Consider the following 11,151-nt stretch of genomic DNA (forward strand, 5'->3'; position numbering starts at 1 on the left):
CTTCCCTTTAAGACTTGATTCTGCGGTCTTTCGGAGTTCCTGAAGTTTGCTAAGTGTAACTTCCTCCTTATTCATGTGGTATGTCATGCGGAACGGATCTGAACACGAAGGTAAGGAGTGAAAAATAATATCTATTTCTAACTCCTCAGGGATGTTCACATTCAACTTCATCAATCTATCCACATACCTTTGCATTTTCTGCATGTGGTTTGTTATGGGTTCACCATCTTTCATACAGGTTGTAATCATAGAGGAGATGATTTCATATCGCTCTTGATGAGCACTCTGATGGTAGCGGTCCATCAAATCTTGGTGCATCTCAAAAGGATAGTAGTCCTCATAGGACTTTTGGAGCTCGGATGTCATGGTGGCCATCATGATGCATGCCACTTTGGTAGCATCTCTTTCATCTGCCTCATATTCAACAAACTCCTCAGGAGTAGCGGTTGGCTCAGGCACCTTGAGCTCCTTATCAAGAACATATTCCTTGTTCTTGTAACGAGTGACCATCCTGATGTTTCTGATCCAGTCAGTAAAGTTGGATCCATCAAAGATGACTCTCCCATAAAGGTTCATGAGAGAGAAGAAGCCAGTAGGGTTTGAGCGAGGAGTAACATTGTTGGGAGACATCTGAAAGGAAGAAAGTACGTTTAGTTTAGATATAGGGATAATCCTTAATAAAACACCCAAATGTAGTATTAAGGCTAGGATCCAATTACAACATATTATAACCTAGAAGAGGGATGTCGTAATCCAAGTTATAACATATTTGAAAGGTAGGTGAATGACGATTCACCAATTTCCACCATGAAAAAGGAATATATATATATATATATATATATATATATATATATATATATATATATATATATATATATATATATATTATTAGGTTTTATTTGGCTTTTAGAAAATCCTAGATTCTTTGAGATTCATTGAACTTTTCAATGGCATGTTTCAATCTCGAGTGTGCCCTTCATGTTTTGTGACTGGGATACCGAGGATCACAAAACAAGGTGTGAAGTAACCATGCCAATTACTTGGTACCTTTAATATTTTTCACTTAATCATTGTGCCGGTAAACCACACGTGCTCCTTCTGACCTCATGAAAAACCTTAAGTCACCCTTTGCCTTCCTTGTTAAGTCCAAGTTAGTGTGCCGGTAAACCACACACGCTCCACCAACGACTTAAACAAGTTGCAAAGTGTAATTTCATGGATTAGCACCTTATTCACATTTTTCCTAAAGTAACTAAGATTGGGAATTTATAAAACATTTAGTTCCTTTATAATAATCATTATACTTTTAATGATAATTTATAAGTCCTTGTCTTAACCGTTCGGCTAAAGACCCTCCACCAGTCAAGCAAGCGGTGGGTGAGAGTAGACACCCATTAAGTTGCCATTTTATAGGCAACAACCTTATACCCACCTTATAGACTGGCTTCGTGAATGAGGCTTACTATCCGTAAGACGACTTTGTTCTTATACATATACATATAATTATTAAATCATAATACTATAAGTATAAGGGTTGAATTTTAATTTTTTAAAATTCTAAGGGTTGGAACTAAAGTTTTAATCAAGACTTTACTTGTTCCAAAACTTGAGGGCAAGTTTTGTAAACTTTCAAAACTTTTCATTTCTTGTAACTTATGAGTTTATTAGGGTATTTAAAAATGAAGACTCTTCATTTTATAACCCATGAGTTCTTTTGATGGTTTTAAAGCAAAGTGACTTTTGGTTTTCCATAACTTGAGGACAAGTTATGGACTCCATTAAAACACATAAAGATCATGAATTAATCTACCACATAGGTTACAAATAATTCCTATGATCATCTAAACATCATAAGATTAAGAACATGAATATGAATACTTTCATGAATCAAAAATTACACTTAAAAACTTGGAATTTTGATAACTTGTTGTTGTAAATGGATTAGCATAAACATTACACCATCTAAAACATGTTTACACAAACCAAAACAATTTAGGGTAATGTTTCTAGTCCATTTCGAGCAACTAAAATCGAAATTCTGAAACTGCAGCTTCTACTCGTCGAGTGCATGAAGTGACTCGGCGAGTAGCTTGCATTTGGTGATGGACTCGTCGAGTCCCCCCATGGACTCGGCGAGTTCATACAGGCAGGAAGCAGAAAACTCGATTTTTTCAAGCAGTTTGCATAAAAATCAAACAAGAAAGCGTAGGCTCTTATACCACTGATGGGTTTTGAGCATTCTAACACTTCCTAAGTGTACATGCAACCCTAATAACCTTGGATCTATGTTTGTCTAATTATCATGCAAAGTTGATTTCCAAGGCTATGATCCTATCTAGCATACATGGGGAACAATTTTAACTTAAATAATAGATAGAATTACATACCTTGTTGTTGTAGGTGTTCCTTGAAACCTTGTGAGCCTAGCACCCCAAGTGTGATGCCTCAAATTCTTCACACAACACCAAATGCTATCGAGTAAACTTGGAGAGAATGTATAACACTCAAAATCGGCTCTAGCCCTCTTGTTTCTTGTCTAACCGATTTTGGGGAGAACACATGAGCTTTATATAGCGTTGACACATATAGGGTTACACCCTAATGTGTCATGACTCTTCATTTCCATGACCCATGGGTTTGTAACTCCCATGGAGCCTCCATGGACCATCCAATGGGTATAACCCATCTTGATTATTCATGGAGCCTCTTAGCCCACTATATAAGTTATGGATGATTTACATAATCAATCCATACATTTAATTAGTTGTCTTTTGATCACTTAATTAATTCTAAATTAATTCTTGATCAAACTAATTAAATAATATTAATAATATATTAGAACTTATAATTATATTAATAACCCATATGTGTTATTTCTCTCATTTAGTTTATCCAATTGCATGGTGCCATGCAACCCAAATGGACCATGTCGGGTCAGGTCAAGTATTTACCAGAAATAGTTATGGACTTAGACACCTTATCCAACATGAAAATCATGTTGATGAGGGAGTACTGTCCACGAGGAGAGATTCAAAAACTCGAGCTCGAACTCTGGACTCTAGGAATGATTGGTACCGACATAGCAACTTATACCAACAGATTTTGCGATCTGGCAATCCTTTGCCCAGATATGCTTGCTCCCGAGAGCAAGAAAATAGAGCCATACATTTGGGGACTGTCGCCCCAAATTCAGTCAAGCGTGTTAGCTTCAAAACCTGAATTTTTTGAAAGTGCCAAGGAGCTGGAACAATCGCTTATTGATCACGGAAATCATCAAAACTCAACAACTTCTACACCAGAACCACAAAAGGGAAACAACAATAACAACAACAACAACAACAAGAGAGGGTGGAATAAGGGGAAGGGTGGGTCTTCCCAAGAATCCTTGAAGAAACAACAACTGGTTACAGTAAATGCTGCTACTGTACCTACTACATCTCCTACAAATCTCTACCCAACAAAGCCTTATGTGGGCAACCTCCCAAAGTGCACCAAGTGCAATTACCACCACCACGGACCTTATCGGGAAATGCAACGCTCCAACAGCAACAGAAAGGGACACACTGTCCGTTTCTGCAAGGCCCCCGTATAGCCGATCACTCAAGTTCCCAATACTGGTGTAGGCCAAGCATGCTACGGTTGTGCCGAGGTGGACCACTACAAAAGAAATAGCCCAAAGGCAGCGAATACCGGCGGAGTGGGACGAGTATTAGCTATTGGTCACGAGGAAGCCGTAGTTGATCCTGTAGTAGTTGTTGGTACGTTTCTTCTCGATAATTCATATACATGCATCCTATTGGATAGTGGAGCAGAGAGAAGCTTCGTGAGCCAAAACTTTATTCACTTACTTAAACATAAACATAGCATGTTAGAAGAATCATTCACTATAGAAATGGAAAATGGAAAAACGGAAAACACTAATTGCATATACATGGGTTGTACATTAACTTTAGACGGTCACTCTTTCCCAATCAACCTCATGCCAGTCCAAATAAAAAGTTTCGACGTCATATTTGGCATGGATTGGTTAAGTCCTCTTCGCATCGACATCATGTGCTTTGAAAAAGCCGTTGGTCTAAATCTCCCTAACAATGAAACATTAGTGATTTACGGCGACAAATCAAGTACAAACCTTCGCATCATTTCGTGCATCCAAGCTCGAAAGTGTTTGCGGAAGGATTATCAGGCATTTCTTGCACACATCGTCGATACGAGTTGGGAAGTAAAGGATATTAACAGCATTCCAGAGGTACGTGACTTTCCTGATATCTTTACAGAAGAACTACCGGGATTACCACTACAACGCCAAGTCGAGTTCAGAATCGATTTAATTCTAGGGGCTACCCCTGTAGCAAAATCGCCTTATCGTCTAGCACCAGCAGAGATGCAAGAACTTTCCAGTCAGCTTAATGAACTCCACCAAAAAGGATTCATTAGACCAAGTTTCTCACCATGGGGAGCATCGGTCTTGTTTGTGAAGAAGAAAGACGGATAGTTTCGGATGTGCATCGACTACCGAGAGCTGAACAAACTCACTGTCAAAAATCGATACCCTCTGCCCCACATTGACGACCTATTTGATCAACTTCAAGGAGCGAGCTACTTCTCGAAAATAGATCTACGATCCGGATATCACCAAATACGAGTGATAGAGGAAGACGTTCCTAAGATAGCCTTCCGAACCCGTTATGGACACTATGAATTTGTAGTGATTCCGTTCGGATTAACCAACGCACCAGTAGTATTCATGGACCTAATGAATAGAGTGTGCCATCCTTACTTGGATCAGTTCGTCATCGTATTCATCGATGATATACTTATCTACTCCCGAAGTAAGGAAGAACATAGTCAGCACCTATGAAGAGTCTTAGAAACACTACGATCGAAGAAGCTCTATGCCAAGTTCTCTAAATGTGAGTTTTGGATTCGTAGAGTCGAATTTTTGGGCCACGTTGTTAGCAAAAAAGGGATACATGTGGACACCTCCAAAATTAAGGCCATTAAGAACTGGTCGGCACCAAAAACACCTACAGAGATTCATCAATTTCTAGGTCTAGCTGGCTACTATCGCAGATGCATAAAGAACATTTCTAGCATCGCAAAACCCCTTAATACATTAACCCAGAAAGGTGTGGTCTTTGACTGGGAAGCAAAACAATAGAAGGTGTTCCAAACACTTAAACAAGCCTCATGCATCGCACCGATACTATCCCTCCCCGAAGGGATAGAAGATTTTGTAGTGTATTGTGATACATCAAATCAAGGGCTTGGTTGTGTTCTTATGCAATGAGGGAAGGTTATTGCTTATGCCTCCCGTCAGCTTAAGACACACGAAGTAAACTATACAACACACGATATTGAGTTAATAGCAGTGGTATTTGCTTTAAAGATCTGGAGACACTACCTGTACGGAACGAAGAGTACAATTTACACCGACCACAAGAGCCTTCAACACATTTTCGATCAGAAGGAGCTCAACATACGACAACGATGATGGGTCGAGTTACTCAATGATTACGAATGCGAGATTCGTTATCATCCTGGCAAGGCCAATGTAGTAGCTGAAGCCCTCAGTCGAAAAGAATACACTGGTCAGAGGGTCAAATCTCTGAATATGACCATCCATTCCCACTTATCCACACAAATTAAGGAGGCTCAACTGGAAGCTTTACAACCCGAGCATTTGACGGGTGAATCCCTGAGAGAAATGGAAAAGAATCTAGAAATCAAGGGTGATGGAGCCTATTATCTCATGGATCGTACCTGGACACCAAGGCATGGTGGTTTCAGGGATGTGGTCATGACTAAAGCACACAACATGGGGTATTCCGTTCACCCAGGTTCAGATAAAATGTATATGGATCTTAAGAAACAGTACTGGTGGCCTAACATGAAAGCAGAGATTGCTACCTTCGTAAGTAAATGTCTTACTTGCGCTAAGGTTAAGGTCGACTACCAAAAACCTTCAAGATTACTACAACAACCAGAGATACCAGAATGGAAATGGGAACGGATTACTATGGATTTCATAACCAAGTTGCCCAAGACAACGGGTGGACTTGATACCATATGGGTCATCGTCGACACGTTGACCAAATCCGTGCATTTTCTACCAATCAAGGAGACTGATAAGATGGAAAGGCTTACAAGAACTTACATAAGGGAAATACTGAGATTGCATGGGGTTCCGATGTCCATTATCTCCGATAGAGATAGTAGATTTACATCAAGGTTCTGGCAGTCACTACAAAGCTCCCTAGGGACTAGACTAGACATGAGTACAGCTTATCATCCTCAAACGGATGGGCAAAGTGAGAGAAGGATACAAACTTTGGAAGATATGCTGAGAGCCTGTGTGATTGACTTTGGAAAGGCATGGGATATCCATTTACCTCTTGTCGAATTTTCATACAACAATAGTTATCATACGAGCATAAAGGTTGCTCCATTTGAAGCCCTCTATGGCCGCAAGTGCAGATCCCCTCTGTGTTGGACCGAAGTTGGCGACACACAATTAGCTAAAGGATGAGATACTGAAAACACTCTCACCGATCCGGAAATCATACGAGAAACGACAGAGAAGATCGTTCATATTCGTGAACGATTGAAAGCATCTAGGGACCGACAGAAAAGCTACGCTGACCAACGGAGAAAACCTTTGGAATTCCAATTAGGAGACCGTGTTCTATTGAATTTGGAAGCATTTGAGTCAGCATGAGCCTTGACAGAATCAAGAAAGATCTGAGTTGTATGAACAACCTCAGAAACTTCCTTAGTGGCTTTGGAGCATGAGGCCGCTGAATTCTCTACGGCGTCAGTAGAACGATCCAAGGCTTCGGTGTAAGTCTGGATCGCTGACTCGATAAAAGCCTTCAGCACAGCACCCCCATATGCTTTACTGTCAGCCAGCAGACTGTCGAGTTTTGCGTGAATCTCTTGAAGTTGCTGACTTGACACAGGGGTATCTGTATCGGTGTCGGTAGGGATCCGGTAAGGGCTGTAATAGATGGAATCAAATTCTTCATCATCACCCCCTAGGGTAGCACCGGAGTTGGAAGATGGAGAAAGGGAGGATTTAAGATTGATGACCGGGGTTTCAACCACAGAAGCAGCCCCCGTATCAGATACGTTGACCGTTACTGGTGGTTGGGTTGTGGTTATGGTGATAGATTCTGTGATAATAGGTTGGGAGATAGAAGATGAAGGTTGAGAAACAGTGAAGGGAATAGTGGTTTCGGTTGAGGTTTGGGGAATTGATGTTGGAACAGAACTTGAGATGTTTTGTTTGGGTGATTGGGTTGGGGTTCGAAATTTTGGGGAAGTAGGAGGAGAAGGAGATTTGGTAATTTGGGGAGATTTAGGTGGGGTAGGTGAGTTTTGTGGAGACGAAACGGGTGTAGTTTCGGGTTTAGGATTAACGGCTGGTGGGGTAGGTGAGTTTTGTGGAGACGAAACGGGTGTAGTTTCGGGTTGAGGATCAACATCTTCTGTTTCGGATGGTGCATTTTGTTTTGATTCAGAAGGAGATCCTTTGGCTCTTTTAGCCATCTTCTTGACCTTTTTCGTTCTGGGCTGAGAAGGTTCCTCTGCCTCGGGTCTCACCGTGGAAAGGCTTAATACGCTTTGGAAAGTGTGGAAAGCTAAATCCAAGGTACATAGGGCCTTTTGAGCTTCTCGCCAGAATCGGCCCTGTAGCTTACAAACTTAATCTACAACGGGAACTTAGTAACATACACCCAACCTTCCACGTATCGAATTTGAAAAAGTGTTTGTCCGATGAGACACTTGTTATCCCACTCGACGAGATCGAGATCAACGAGAGCCTCAACTTCGTGGAAGAACCGATAGATTTCATGGACTGAGAGGTCAAACAAACGAAACAAAGTCGCATACCCATTGTGAAAGTTCGTTGGAACGCCAGGCGAGGACCTAAATTAACATGGGAACGTGAAGATCAGATGAAACAAAAGTACCCACATCTTTTTCTCTGATTCACTTGTATCTTTCTTACTTTAAATTTCGGGACGAAATTCCCTCTAACAGGGGGATGATGTGACAACCCGATATTTCAACTCTATGTAAACAACCTAAAAAGTCAAGTATTGTAACCACGTTTGTTATAATGAAATTAATTTCGAAAATAAAATATCCAAAAATCACTAATTAAATTACTTATTATGTTAGATGTCAATAAACCGTGATCGTACGTAAAAAGAACGCCCAAATCTGACTTCGTATAAGAAAGTTATGTGTCACACCCCGAAAATCAAAGGCGGAAACATTTCCGAGGTGGACTCAACGTTGTGTATCAAATCCAATGTACATAGTAATCACAGTAAACAACCATTACATTACATTACATATACATATATATATATATATATATATATATATATATATATGTGTGTGTGTGTGTGTGTGTGTGTATATATATATATATATATGTATATATATATATATATATATGAAAGTTTACATTTGTTTCAAAAGTAAAGTTATACAAGATATACATATGCATCATATTAACAAAAGCTGAGACGAGTCTTCTAAGCACTCCATCTTCACCAAAAGAGATCACCGAGTACCTATCTAACTTGGACCAGAGAATACAAGCGGTTTGAAAATCAGCATAAAGCTGGTGAGTTCATAAGTGGTTTTGTGTTATGAAAATGTATCGGTTTCCTTTAGTTTTCCGAAAAGGTTTGTTATCCAAGAAAATCCCATATTTTCTTATGTAAAGTTAGTTTCGTTATCATTTGTTACCAATTCGATTATGTAATTTATTTTACCCCAGGAAAATCCCATATTTTCCTAAATGCAAGATTTGATAACACAGAGTATAGTTTAATACACAAAACTATATATTGAAAATCTTGGGATCACTATCCCGAACGAGATACAAGATAGTTTGACACATATGAAAATACAGATTTAAGACCATGGGACTACCATCCCGGACTAGACACAAGATAATTTGATATATATGAAAATATAGATTGGGAACCATGGGATTACTATCCCGAACAAGATATAGATTTAGACCATGGGATTATCATCTCGTACTTGATATAGATCGAAATCATGGGATTACTATCCCGAAATAAATATAGATTGAAAACCATGGGATCACTATCCCGGACAAGATATAGGTTTAGATCATGGGATTACTATCCCGTAATAGTTATAGATTCAAAACCATGGGATTATTATCCCGTATAAAACATAGTTAAAAATCATGGGGCAAACATCCCGTACAAGTTATAATTACAAACCATGGGATCACTATCCCGTATAAGATATAGTTAAAAATCATGGGGCAAACATCCCGTACAAGTTATAGATACCATATAAAAAGTAGATACTGAATCGAAACAAAGTCAAAACGATACTGTGAATAAACTTATATTAATATATATTGCGAGTCGGGTAACCATGCTAATACGACAACGAGACCTCCTTGATGTTAGTCAGACGTCGAAACGATATTCAGAAATCTGTCACCCCAGGCATGCCCGCCTAACTGTAGCTAGCAGTTAAGGTGTGGGATTGTCAGTCCCGAATAGATCTATTCACAAATACCTCGCTCTCCCTCCAGGAGACTCTGGTAACACTTCCGGGGAGGATTTACTAATCATCCATAAAGGGTAGTGACTATCTCACAAACTAGTACTAAACTATTCACAGGGTTCTCATACGATATCAAGATACAGAAGATTATGAAACGTAATATAGCGAATATAGATACATACAATGAAACTATCTGACAATACATTCAAATGATACGGAGATAAGCTGAATCAGACATAGTTTATCTAATAACTTTATATAGATATCAGTACATGATATAACGAACAATAAAGAACCCCAAATTATTCCCATAATACTTTGATTAGTTTGGTTATTTTCTTAACTAAAATACATTTAGTTGTAATTGATAATTCATTCCTTATGCTCAGCATAATACATAAGGAGTAAAAGAGTTTATAAGTTTTTCAGATATATTTGAAACATATCAATATTATGGTTTGAAAACAGTTATAGTTTGCTTGTATTCCCCCCCTGAAAACATTGAAAAACACGGAAAAAGGCGTAGGGGTATGAACTCACCGAACGAGAAGTGTGACGATTTCGGATGCTAAACGTTGGTCCGGGGCTTGCAAACGCACGAGGTTCCTAAGTATAATGTAAAGATACACATTTGTATCTAATTAGGACTTAGATTGATTATTTGTTAGGGGCAATTACTTCTAGTCGGGAAAACACTCTGATACAAGTGTTTGGAGGGACCCGGGTGGCGTTTAAGGACATGTAATGAAACGAGGGACTTAGGAAATGAGTTTACTCCCCAAGAGTAAACTTCTAAATGGTGTTTACAGCCTAAACACCCATTGCCCATGAGTTTACAGCTGTAAACTCATGGTGGGGTGGTTTATGGTGCAATTTGGACTTCAAACACGTAGGGGGATTTTTCTAGGTTTGGTTCAAAGTCTTGGAATGGATTTTTAACATCAAAATGACACATTTATGGGAGTTTACGGCCTAGCATGGACTCCTAGCCATAAACTCCTAAATACCCATGAAAAATTGTGTTTTTGGATTCCAAACAAATCACATGTGATTGCTAAATTTATTCCTAAGCCTTACATGCATTTGCTTGGAGTTTTGAAGGGGTTTTTGGAGTTTACGGCCCATGAGACCCCCCTCATGGTTGTAAACTCTCCTAGAGAGGGATTTCTTGTGTTTTGAGGCCAAAAACTTGTTTATATGTATTTCTAAAATTTCCTTAAAGCCTTGAAATGAATTTGGGACACATTATGACACACTTTTTGGAGTTTACGGCCATGGGACACATGCTATGGCCGTAAACTCTCAAATGATGAGATTTGTTGTGTTTATGGTCCTTAAACTATTTTTGGTTGGTTCTATGATTTATTCCAAGGCTTTTGGTGGTGTTGGATGGCTTTCTAACACCTTAGAAGTGAGTTTACACCCATGTTTGGGGAGTTTACGGCCCAAGCACATGCCTTGGCCATAAACTCATATAAATCCCCCAAAATTTATGTTAAAAGTGTTCCAAGGCTAAAGCAATTATTCTAGAAGTCATATCCTTGTCTTGTTGAGGTTTTGGAAGGGTTTAAGGTCATGAAAACC

Source organism: Lactuca saligna, chromosome 7 (assembly GCF_052625555.1).
Source record: "Lactuca saligna cultivar CGN05327 chromosome 7, ASM5262555v1, whole genome shotgun sequence".
Classification (NCBI taxonomy): Eukaryota; Viridiplantae; Streptophyta; class Magnoliopsida; order Asterales; family Asteraceae; genus Lactuca; species Lactuca saligna.